The 11,776-nt window shown below is 34.8% G+C and overlaps 1 protein-coding gene across 1 annotated transcript in view; it reads right to left on the minus strand.

Annotated features, from left to right (window-relative positions):
- The window catches only part of LOC138692830 (tyrosine-protein phosphatase non-receptor type 13-like), a 241,395-nt gene extending 234,213 nt beyond the window's left edge, over positions 1-7,182 (minus strand). Inside the window, exon 1 of the mRNA XM_069816085.1 lies at positions 6,819-7,182. The gene's annotated coding sequence lies outside the window, so the exon portion shown is untranslated. The remainder of the gene's footprint in view (positions 1-6,818) is intronic.
- Between the last annotated feature and the right edge of the window lie 4,594 nt (positions 7,183-11,776).

Consider the following 11,776-nt stretch of genomic DNA (forward strand, 5'->3'; position numbering starts at 1 on the left):
ACTCCTCCGTTACTTTATTTTGTATTTTAACTTCTGCGAAATCCACCTAATTTTCTAATTAACTCTGCACTTAATACAATGCGCATAATAGGTTTGTTCTATTGCCCCCTTAATTCTGCACAGTTTTGTCACTTCCACCGTGCATAAAATTACATAAGACCTTAACATTACATTACGAAATTTAATCAATATACGCAAGGAACGTCAAGAAAGGCAATTGCAACATATAGGAAACGGTTTTCTAGATGCTAAGAAAGAGAGATTTAGGACTTTATAAAATCCAATTTAGGAGTTCATATAAGTTTAACAATTAATCATTTTAAGTTTAGTGAATATTCCATTTTACATGGAATTTATGTTCAAAGAACTGGTGCTGACAATTAGTGCTACTGAATTGACTCTAATTTTATCAGTGTTATTTTTGCTTGCAATAATAAACAATGTATTAGCTAAGAAAATCACATATCATCATCCATACAATAGCCCAGGTTAAGTACACGGTGCGACGTGCTGTACTTGTACAAGAGCGCGGCCGTTCGGCTATCCAGTCATTCACAGATTAGGAGTGGTAACCACAATAAGCCTCAGGATGCAGTGTAAGCCTTCGGGTCCCTTCTCCGTATAAGGCAAAAAAAAAAAAAAGAAAGAAAACATAAGGATTGCAAATCGAAATGTCCAATATCTGTAGGCCAGCTAATAGTGAGAAGGATGAAACAAAAAGATCCGTGCTAAACGAACCGTAGCGAGTAATGATGTAAATTTATTACTAATGTTCTGCAACATGGGCGATGAGTAATGTTAATGTACAGAAACGCTTAAAAATATATTTATTCATTTATGTCTTCCAGTGATGACAAAATCTCGGAATGTCGGAAATTTCAATCTGCAAAGAACATATATTTGAGGAAATGCAAAGAGCGTAAATGCAGTGAGCACGAGGTAAATAATGGCACAACACATTAAAACTGCGATGAGTGAGTAATTCTTAGTAAGGCTCGTGCTCGACTCCGCCCTGCACCGTAATGACTGAGATAAATGAAAGGTGTGTGACTCCGAGGCAGCGGTTTCCACCTATTCATTATTACGCCTTCTAAAATACGCAGCTAAGTTAATTTTCATGTTTGTACGAGATGTGGAATACGTAACATTAAAACTGTATCTTTCTTCACCTTGTATTTGTTTTTGTGGTTTCCCTGTTGTCGAGGTTTTCTTACCATAACAGAAGGCAATGTGTGAATCTGCTATACATACAGACTACTCACAAATTACATGGACACACGGTGGGGCTCCCGTGACGTGAAGTCCGTACGACGTTAGGCTCACATCTGAGACAACATGTAATAAAACAGTGATGCGGAAAATTTGTAAACTTTCAGTGTGCTAGATATGGTCCATGAATTTCGTTTTGTGTTTACCATTCTTGAACAGAATTATTTTGTTCGTTATAGTAATATAATATAATGCTATTTTATTTAGAGTTCAGTCTAATTGACATATCACAGTTTAAAATCAATAACACTTACAAATGTAAATGATCATTGCAGATTATGAAATTGGAATGCAAACGTTTTCGCCCTTGGGCATCATCAGGCATTTGACTCACAATATCTTATATAATTTTTCATATCTTTGTTGTGGAGTGCGTACCAGATAATTAAAATTTACAATCTTGTATATAATAATAAACAACTATTTACATGATTAACTCTATGATAAATAACAATCTGAAATTTAAATGAGTACAGGTATTAAAATTATATATGATAAAATTGTGACTAAAAATGTTGTGTAGATCTTATGTTTCAAATTATAAAATTGTGAACATTGAACAACAATCATATGGTTTTTCATCATGTTGTTCAATGTTCACAATTTTATAATTTGAAACATAAGATCTACACAACATTTTTAGTCACAATTTTATCATATATAATTTTAATACCTGTACTCATTTAAATTTCAGATTGTTATTTATCATAGAGTTAATCATGTAAATAGTTGTTTATTATTATATACAAGATTATAAATTTTAATTATCTGGTACGCACTCCACAGCAAAGATATGAAAAATTGTATAAGATATTGTAAGTTAAATGCCTGATGATGCCCAAGGGCCAAAACGTTTGCATTCCAATTTCATAATCTGCAATGATCATTTACATTTGTAAGTGTTATTGATTTTAAACTGTGATATGTGAATTAGACTGAACTCTAAATAAAATAGCATTACTTATATTACATTACATTGACTATCAGAATATTTCTATCATCATGCTTTCCAAGATTCTTCGTTATAGGTTAGTTCCGTTGTACCCAAACTTGGGGTCGTGTAAAGAACTGAGGGTGTTGCGAGATGATTTACAAAGTAGAACTAAAAACGCTATGTGAATATACTCTTACTGTTTGTTCTGAAACATAAACAACATTCAACATAATAAAAAGAAATTTCGGTAGTTATACACTAAAGTAAAAAAATAATTTTATTATTGCAACAACTGTGCCTTTTTCAGAAAGTATCTCTAAAAAATGCCAGTTTTAATAAGATCATATTGGTTACTTTTTAATCAATACAGGAGTAGTTATGAAATGTCTCAGTGGGTGGAAACCTAAAAGCAGAGGATATATTCACTGGAGCAGTTCGTTTACTTACGTTTATATTTACTTATATTCATGTTTATTTATTTATTTCGTGAACAATTTTACACTAGTTTCCTGTCCACTCTTCATCCTATAGCTCAGGGCTGGGTAGCAAGAGCGGATTCTACTCTCTCACGGGGAGCCATATGATTTCTCTTCATCCCCTTTCTTCCCCGGCGAACACGCGCAACATCGATTTAGTCACGGATGAATATTAAGCGTCCCCGTTTAGAGTCTAGTTCCGCTGTCGATGCCCATCCCTGCTGTATAGCTTGTAAATTGCTCTTTAGCGCTGTTTATCTACGCAAAAATTTGCACCAAAGTTTTAGTGGTGATTCTGTATTTCGTATTTGCAGTGGTGAAGGTATTTACATCACTTCTAAGATTCATATCACGGAAGATATTAATTTTAAGACCCATGTTTATTACACTTTTTTTTTCTTGTTTTAATGAATAGTACCAAATCTCAAAATATTGAATGCTTTCTAAGCACCCTGTATAGTATAACAAGAATGTCGTCCGCTGGAAGCAGTAGTCGAACCGTAACGCCATTGCTGAGTTAATATATCCCATCAGAGGGACTCTGTTTCCGGTGAATTCTGGGAGATTTATGATCAATTTTCTTCGACTACATGTGTTTAACATGCGACTTTATATCGTATGCTAAGGATACTACTTCACCTTTCATTTTTGTCTGTCATTAAGCTTTTAAAATAAATTTAATATGATGTTCATCATTATTTAATGAGGCTGTTCCCAGGATTCCAGGCAACTGATTTTCAAAGCAGGGTACACATTACACTTGAGGGCGTGTCAGCGTAGAGTCTATTCCTTTTTTTTCCCCCCATAATAATTACCTTCATATAACTTACAGTATATTATTATTCAGGAGCTTCTTCCTTCTTTTCCTCCTCTACTCTTTCTCTTCACTCTCCATCTCCATCATCATCATCATCATCATCATAATCATCATCATCACCACCACCACCACCACCACCACCACCACAAAATCAACCACTACTACCAGAATCAATTTAAAGCATGGACTTCATAACCTTAGCGATGGTAACTTCTCAAATCATATTTTATTTTGGCGTCTCACCTCCTCATTCTGATAGGCTTAACAATCATTCTGTTTCCTGCATCGCTTTCTGTGCATCCTTTATACGTAATCCATAATTGTCCATTTTATTATTTCATTCACATTATTTCGCTGACCTAATTTCATTATTTAAATGAAATGTGTATTTTTTTTTACTTCCTTCACATCTATTTCTTATATATAATTCCCAGTACTGTTCTTATAAATACAATTTCTTCTGTTTGTGTGCTGTCGCTATCTTTGCCGTTCTGTTCTATAGAGCGTTCGCCAGAAAACAGGTCTGACTCGGATAAATGCCACCGGTCTTTTACTGTTACACATCGAACACGACTAGAAAATAGTGTGCACATTTCCCTTGGATCGAGCGTCCAAAGATATTGTGTTGCATAGTATGGACAGTTAACATATGCTGAAGGGACGTCAAGGTTAGAACATTAGTATACAGCTGACTTTTATTCAGTGCAATTCAATTTAATTCGTGGCAATACTGTATTGGAACAACAGGGACTCTTGATTTATGGCACGCAAATTACGAAGTAATCATACAAAAAGTCTCATGTTATATTTTTTGCAGTCGAAAGTTCCATCACTATAAGGTAAACCAATAAATGCAATATGTAATGTAATCTACAATTTTCGAGAGTTTATTGCCGAAAGAAGACGTACTGAATAACCGATAAGTGCCCAAGTCACTTCGAAAGGAGCTGTACTAATCAAAATCTTTTTTCCAAACGTACACCCGTTATAATAGCGCACCCCAAAGCTGTAATTTGATTTATTTTCTTAATATTTTCGTGATCTCCCCAATGAGGTCTATACATATTTCGTTTAATTCTGACGTGTGACTATATTCGATCTACAGGAATAGAAAAAATGAAACGATTTTGTGAAATGGAAATTACACTGACGTTGCCATGGGAATGCTTACTTAAACTCCGATAAACAACAATGTAAACAAATTCATTCCTATACACAAGGGGAGTCTGCATATATCTGTATAAATTTTAACAAGTTTATTATAATTCATGGGGAAAGGGTTGCAATATGTTTTAAAATTAAGGAAGTCAAACACGCACAATACGTAGGCTACATGTATAGCTATAGAAAGGTAGATCTAATACAAGATTGGTATTGCCCCTGATCACATAAACAGATTGATAAGCCTTATGGACTTTCAAGTCAACCCCCTTTGTTAATTTCATTATGCTGCCATCTAGCGACTGCAAAAGAAGTCGCGTTATAACCCTTATGGAATTGCATGGAGCAACTGTACTTCCATCTAGCGTTAAAAAAAATTTCTTTTCGACGGTGGAGGCTCTGATTTTATTTGCCATTTCATAACATGGGAATGGTCAATCTGATATATCTGTGATCAGGGGTATTGCTCACATACATATGGGTAAATAACAGTAACAATATTTACGAGATTCCATGTACTTATGTACAGTATACTAGTTAATTATTCTTTGTCTGTGGCTTAAAAATAGTTCCTTAACTTGTCCTCTTAATAGTACAATCTACATTCTGTTTTATTGCATTATTATTATTATTATTATTATTATTATTATTATTATTATTATTATTATTATTATTATAGGATTGACTGTTTCTTCATTCAGTTCATTAGACGTAATTAGATCATACAGAAAATTATAATATTTATTTATCCTAGTTTCATTACCCTACAGTAATTTCTGTACAGACGTTACACGCAATCACACATTAGCTGTCACTTTTAATTTTTTAAGGGATTAGTTTTATAAAAAAAAGAATTTTAATATTTTGTAAAGTGTTTAATTTATAATTATGCTACAAGAATAATTCAAAGAAACGCTGTACCTGTATCTTTAGCAATATCGTGTATTAAATCTTCCATTATTTTGGAACGAAACAATAATAACAATGAATTAAAAGAAAAAACAATACAGAATTATATTAACAACCATACAACTATATTTGCTATAAATATAACGCAAAATAAATACATTCTACATTTTTATGTTTAATAAATTAAGCATGCAATGCAAGAAAAGTGCATGTTCTCATCTAAAAACCGGAAGATGTACCTTTTCTGCATTGATCTCGTTTATGACATTATAGGATGGGGTAGTGCTTATAGTATTTCCCTAATACCAATAATTCTGCTACAGAAAAGAATACCGGTAATAACATTTGTCTTAATAAACCTATTGATTATCCTTCAGAACTGTTGTATTCAGAATTTAAAGTATTTGACTTCCATCAAATTTATAACAATGTATTATTGAATTTTGTACATAAAAATCTAAACATATTTAATTTTTACTTACATAAATATAAAACCAAAAGATCGGACAACATATGATTGACAGAACCTAAATGTACCACAACTGTGCTTATAATCACAGTAGCAACTTCGGTCCAAGATAATAGCTAAATTCCCAAACATACAATTTGCTAATGCTCCTTATTTCAAAAAATCAATTAAAAATTGCTGTTTAGAGAGAAAATTTAAAGTTCAATTACTATTGTGATATCTGTTTTTTTTTCTTTTTTTTCTTTTATTATTATTATTATTATTATTATTATTATTATTATTATTTTTTTACTTTTTACTCTATTATTTAATAAAATGTCTTAACATTATATGGAATGCCCCTGAGCACGAGTATGTGGGAGTGCTAGAGTGTTTTATATAAAAAAGCAATCTGTATCTTTTGTTCTGGCAATAACGTATTATTATTATTATTATTATTATTATTTACTTTTTACTCTATTATTTAATAAAATGTCTTAACATTATATGGAATGCCCCTGAGCACGAGTATGTGGGAGTGCTAGAGTGTTTTATATAAAAAAGCAATGTGTATCTTTGTTCTGGCAATAAAGTATTATTATTATTATTATTATTATTATTATTATTATTATTATTATTATTATATGTTGATTTAAGATATAAATTCGAAAGATGTAGAAAACGGCATTTTCGTGTATGAAAACCATGCAAGCCCGCATCCAATTCTGCATTTACCCATTAAGGTCTATGAACTCGATTGTTATTATAGACAGTGTTATCGAATGAGTGTGTAAACATACTTACTGCTGCTAGAGTCTGCTTCACACCTCACTGCTCCGTCTTGTGGACGCAATTAACCGGAATGGTCGCTAAGGCAACGGACACTGCAGCTACTTTTTGCGTGAAGCGACAGTTACAAACCAGGACGACAGGAACGTGCGAGCACTGCAAGGGAATCGAACTTTGTCGACACTAACGCCCACACATTTCCAAGAAGTCGCACATATCGATCCTGGCGACCTATGACCTCTGTACCACGCACAGCATTCACTTCACTATGGCAACGCAACTCGGCGACCGGAGATCCTCGGCGTGCCTGGACTTAAAGTTGTCGGTGCCGAAGAAGATGCCGTTGTCGTGGACCTACAATCCTCTCCCTCCAGTATCTGACGACCGACTGACTTCGTGCCGCGGTGTCTGGAATGTCTAGACGTGCCTTGACGTCACTCCGCTACGTCATTATTGTTGAGGTGAAAACAAAACCAGCTATCAAGGTAACTTGCTGGGGAAACTCCTAAATTGCCGGGGGAACATTAACAGGTAACTTAGGAATTACCTTGTTCTTAGGTCATCTTTGCACCTCCAACAGGAGGTGTCTTTCCCTGCAAATAACGATATTATTTTGTGTTGTGTACTTCTAACAGTCTTTATTGGCAATTTAACAGTGCTTGTAATCTGGCGCATCATTACCTGCACATCTAGAGATTTCTGCTGAAGAAATCATTTAAAAATCCCGACGAGTCCAAGCGAAAAAATGGAAATCAAAGATGGGATTGAAGCGAGAGTTCTCGAGGTACCTTTGTGTCTTAAGCCATCATTACAGGCATGATAACATTGAAATAAAATATACACACAGTAGCAGTACAACTTTTGTCTATAAGGATATGTCTACGACGGACGCAACAGCTTCCCATATTTGGCTATTTTTTTTTTAGCTTAGTGCAGGTGGTTCTCAAGATGTCATTCACTTCTCTCTCTCTCTCCATCTATTTCTGTCACTACTACTACTGCTGTTACTACTAGATCAGCTTTTGCTACAAGTTGTACTGCTGCTACTATTACTGTTGGTCTCACTACTACTGGAATTAGAATTGGAATTATTTATTAAAGTGAAGTTAAGGCCATCAGGCCTTCACTTCCTCTTCACCATAAATAATACTAAGAAACAAAGTAATTCATACAACCACTATCACTACCGCTACCATTAAAACTCGCTACTACTGTTATTACCACCATCACTACTACCACTACAACTACTACTCTACTATCACCACTACTACTGCCAAAACTACTACTATACTACCACCATAACTACTACCTACTACCACTACTATACCGCTATAACTACTACTATTACTATTAAGGAACCTAACGGTACTACTATTAATACTAGGGACCATAATTTGTCTCAGGAGTACAAGGTTAAGTATTACTGGAGTGTTTACTGTAACGGATGAGTGCGTGCATGTAGTAAGCGAAGCGAAGTACTTCTGTCTGCTCACGCGAATCCTGTTTTGTCAAGTTGGGCAGAATAAAGTAGAGACCACTTTAACAATTACACCAGTATTTACAATTTATATTATTTAAACTATGTACAGTAGAATACGCTATTTTTACTATTTACATTATAATAAAGAATGTAGGCCTACTTTGATCAAGCATTATTTACATTGTATGACTTGAGGCTTTCCTATCGCTTTGCATTCACTTAGCGCGCTGTCAAATTGATTAGCGTATCTTTCCCTAGGATAAAAGGCGGCTGCAGCGCCTACACCGTCTCATTCCAGTACATATGTCATGAAAGCATGGGGCTCTACCTCCAGGTTTCTTCATGGCGTGTAAAGATGATAGCTTTTATCTTTTATTGAGTGTTAATATGTACTGATGAAGCAGTAGCTGAATGGGATTGAAAGGACGAATGAAAACGCTGGGAGAAAATCTGCTATATTTGTACTCCACCCATCCGACATATCACAGGAACTGGTATCGTGAATTGAATCTCTTGATCGTTGACTGATCAACTTACAGCCCTATCTAGTAACAGCAGTTTTTCTTGAAATACCATTGTAAAACCGGAAAACCAAAGTTATCTTCTAAAGAAAGCGCTGTTCTTCAGTTACTAAAGTTTTTGGAGTTTGAGAACCGTAAATCATATAAAATACTAAATACAACTTTTCTGTGCAAAATCTTCTATCTTACAGAGAGAAACTTACAGAAGAACAAGTTTGAGACTGTTTTGCAACGTACATATACGTTCCTAGAAACTTGAGCAATAACTATAATGGAATACATTTCTTGGTGAACTTCAAAACTCAGCGTATAAACTGTGTTGTCTTCAGAAAACTTTATCGTGTCTTTCTGCAGCCAGATGGAACAAGTTTGTATCGGGACCTGCATTGCGACTCTTCCGTTGCCAGGTTACCGTCTCGTCATTTCCCCCTCTGCAAACTGACACGCAGGGCGTGACGTATCGGTACCCGTAAAGAGCTTTGGCCTTTCGTCTTTATGCGTGTTCCGTCGCCTGAGGGTTCCAAGCCCGGAGACTTCCTTCTGACAGGTTCACGGCAACAAACTTTTCAACTTTTCTTAATTGACAGAAAGGTCGACCTGCTGTGAAAACGTTGGCTTCATGCTTGAGAGGAGCGGGTCAAGTTCCAGAAATGTGGTTTGAAAGAGTTCTTCTGTCTCTCAGTGTTTTCAGTTCAAATGGCAGTTCAGACATGAAGATCTTTCTACTATATGTACTACCGAAAAATGTAATATGCCGGAGCTGACTAGCATAGTTGCCAGGATGTCGGGAGTATTATGATATAGATCAGATAGCTGTGCGATAGGGGAAATATTGAGCTATACTCATACTAAGATCTATCTTCCCCCTCCATATCCATTGGTGATATAGCCACGGGATGGATGAATATATAATAGGATGCGAAACTTACTGAGTTTCCCGTAACACATACTAGAGGCGCTGTTGTAGAAATTGATCTTGCTGCCACCTGTTGGGAGGAGGGGCGTTATTATATTTAGCACCGCACCAAGTAGCGAAAAGAGTAACTAATTACTCCATGCATTTAGCAGCGCACCTGGTGACGAAAATGTTAAACTGTGCAGAAAGTATTCCCTCCCACCCTCATCGATATTCAAAACTAACCCAATTTAAAATAAAACATTTGCATTTTTATTCCTCACAGCATTTTCTACTGAAAATTCTTACCGGAGCCAACAGGAAGATAAAAGAGACGATCTATTTTACACTACCCAATTAAAATATAACCAGACAGAGACAAGAATAAAGCAAAAGGTTAGATAATTGGGATTGTATTCTTTGGGTATTTATTGTATAGCGCAATGGAAAAGTCTGCAAGAACTACTTAGATAGTTCAATTTATTATATTACTATTACTTTGCAATACATTCAATAACACTATTTTTATAACGTCCATAAACATCACTGTTTAATATACACTGCTTATACACACGTAGTATCACTTTATGCTCACTTATTAGCAAGTTTCTGTCTGCCATCTTGTCTCTTCGAGCAATATCTCGAGCGGATAAATAGAGAACTCTGGGTAATGTACCCAGCACGTAGTTATAATGTTCACCATCTACGACGTTGGGCGCTGATCATCTTATTTCAGCCCCCCGCCGCCAGATGGTGCTGACCGCAGTTTCGCATCCTATATTTATCCATGGCCACGGCATATGATACGATATAGGACAGGTCTTGCCTCATCCTCTATAATACTGTCTTCGTCGAACATCAATTCCACCTAGACTTGTTACAATCTAATCTCGGAACTCCGGCATAGAAAGCAGAAGCAAATTGAAAATGGCCAAAGTGTAACTTATATCAGTGCCAACGTTACTATAAGAAAACGGAATATGAATGAAGGAATGATTAAAAAGGAATATAAAGAAAATGAAATCCTTACAATGCTTTGGAATTTAACTGATAAGAAAAATGAAAGATTTGAGAGATAAATAACATCAAAAATAATTACAAATACTAATTTAATAATGGCTGCCTCTCATAAGCCTAAAGAAATAGACGATTTATAGATTAATACCGTATACCAATATTGTAAACACAGTTCAAGTAATGAAATAAACAACTCTGGTATGAACAAATATTCATCATCATTAGTCTTTTTTGGTGAAAAATTTTCAGATATTTCGTGAAAAATTATAAAAATGTCGCAGCTACGGTTAAAAAATGTGACAGTAATTTCGTGAAAATTCCTTGATAATTTTTTTTCATCGTGTAATGTTACACACTCATAGGTATATAACTTTAATTAGCAATAATCTTATACACGGCATTGTATTTGCAACATTCGTGTCGAAATAAAACAGTTAATAATATTGTATCCTTCGTAAAGCAGTGTTATTGTTACTTAGCCCAGTTTTATTCAAATATCCAGTCAATAATGGTTCTGTATGCCATTAAAGAGAGTAGTAGAATTTTCAAATAATTTGTTTCCATATTCTTTTGGAGGTTACCTCTTCAAAACTAATACACTGTAATTCTTTAAAGTAATTTTAAAAATATTTTTTTTTCTATTTTTGTCACAGAAATGAAGATTTTTTTGCAGAAACAGTAAATTTTGTAAAATTCGCTATAAATTTACTGTCATTTATTCACATACGTGATAAAATCTGCATACACTGTTTGGTACATTTTGTCACATTTCGCGTTTATAGTTAATAAAGAAAAAAGATCATCATCATGATCGATTCTGCATCCCAATGTGGACCCTCGTTTTCTCCATCAAATTCCGCCATCTTTTCCTGTACTGGTCCACAATCTTTCTATTCCTGCATCCCAAATTCTTCAGGTCGCTTTCTGTTCTATTTTCCCGTCCAGCTTCATTTCCTTCAGATTTCGTAATAGTGATTTTGTTGAAGATAGAGTAGTCACGACTAACAAGTAAACCTTCAGGTGGGGTAAAAAAACAAAGACTTACCTTTATTACCATTCG

This window comes from Periplaneta americana, chromosome 17 (genome assembly GCF_040183065.1).
Source record: "Periplaneta americana isolate PAMFEO1 chromosome 17, P.americana_PAMFEO1_priV1, whole genome shotgun sequence".
NCBI lineage: Eukaryota > Metazoa > Arthropoda > Insecta > Blattodea > Blattidae > Periplaneta > Periplaneta americana.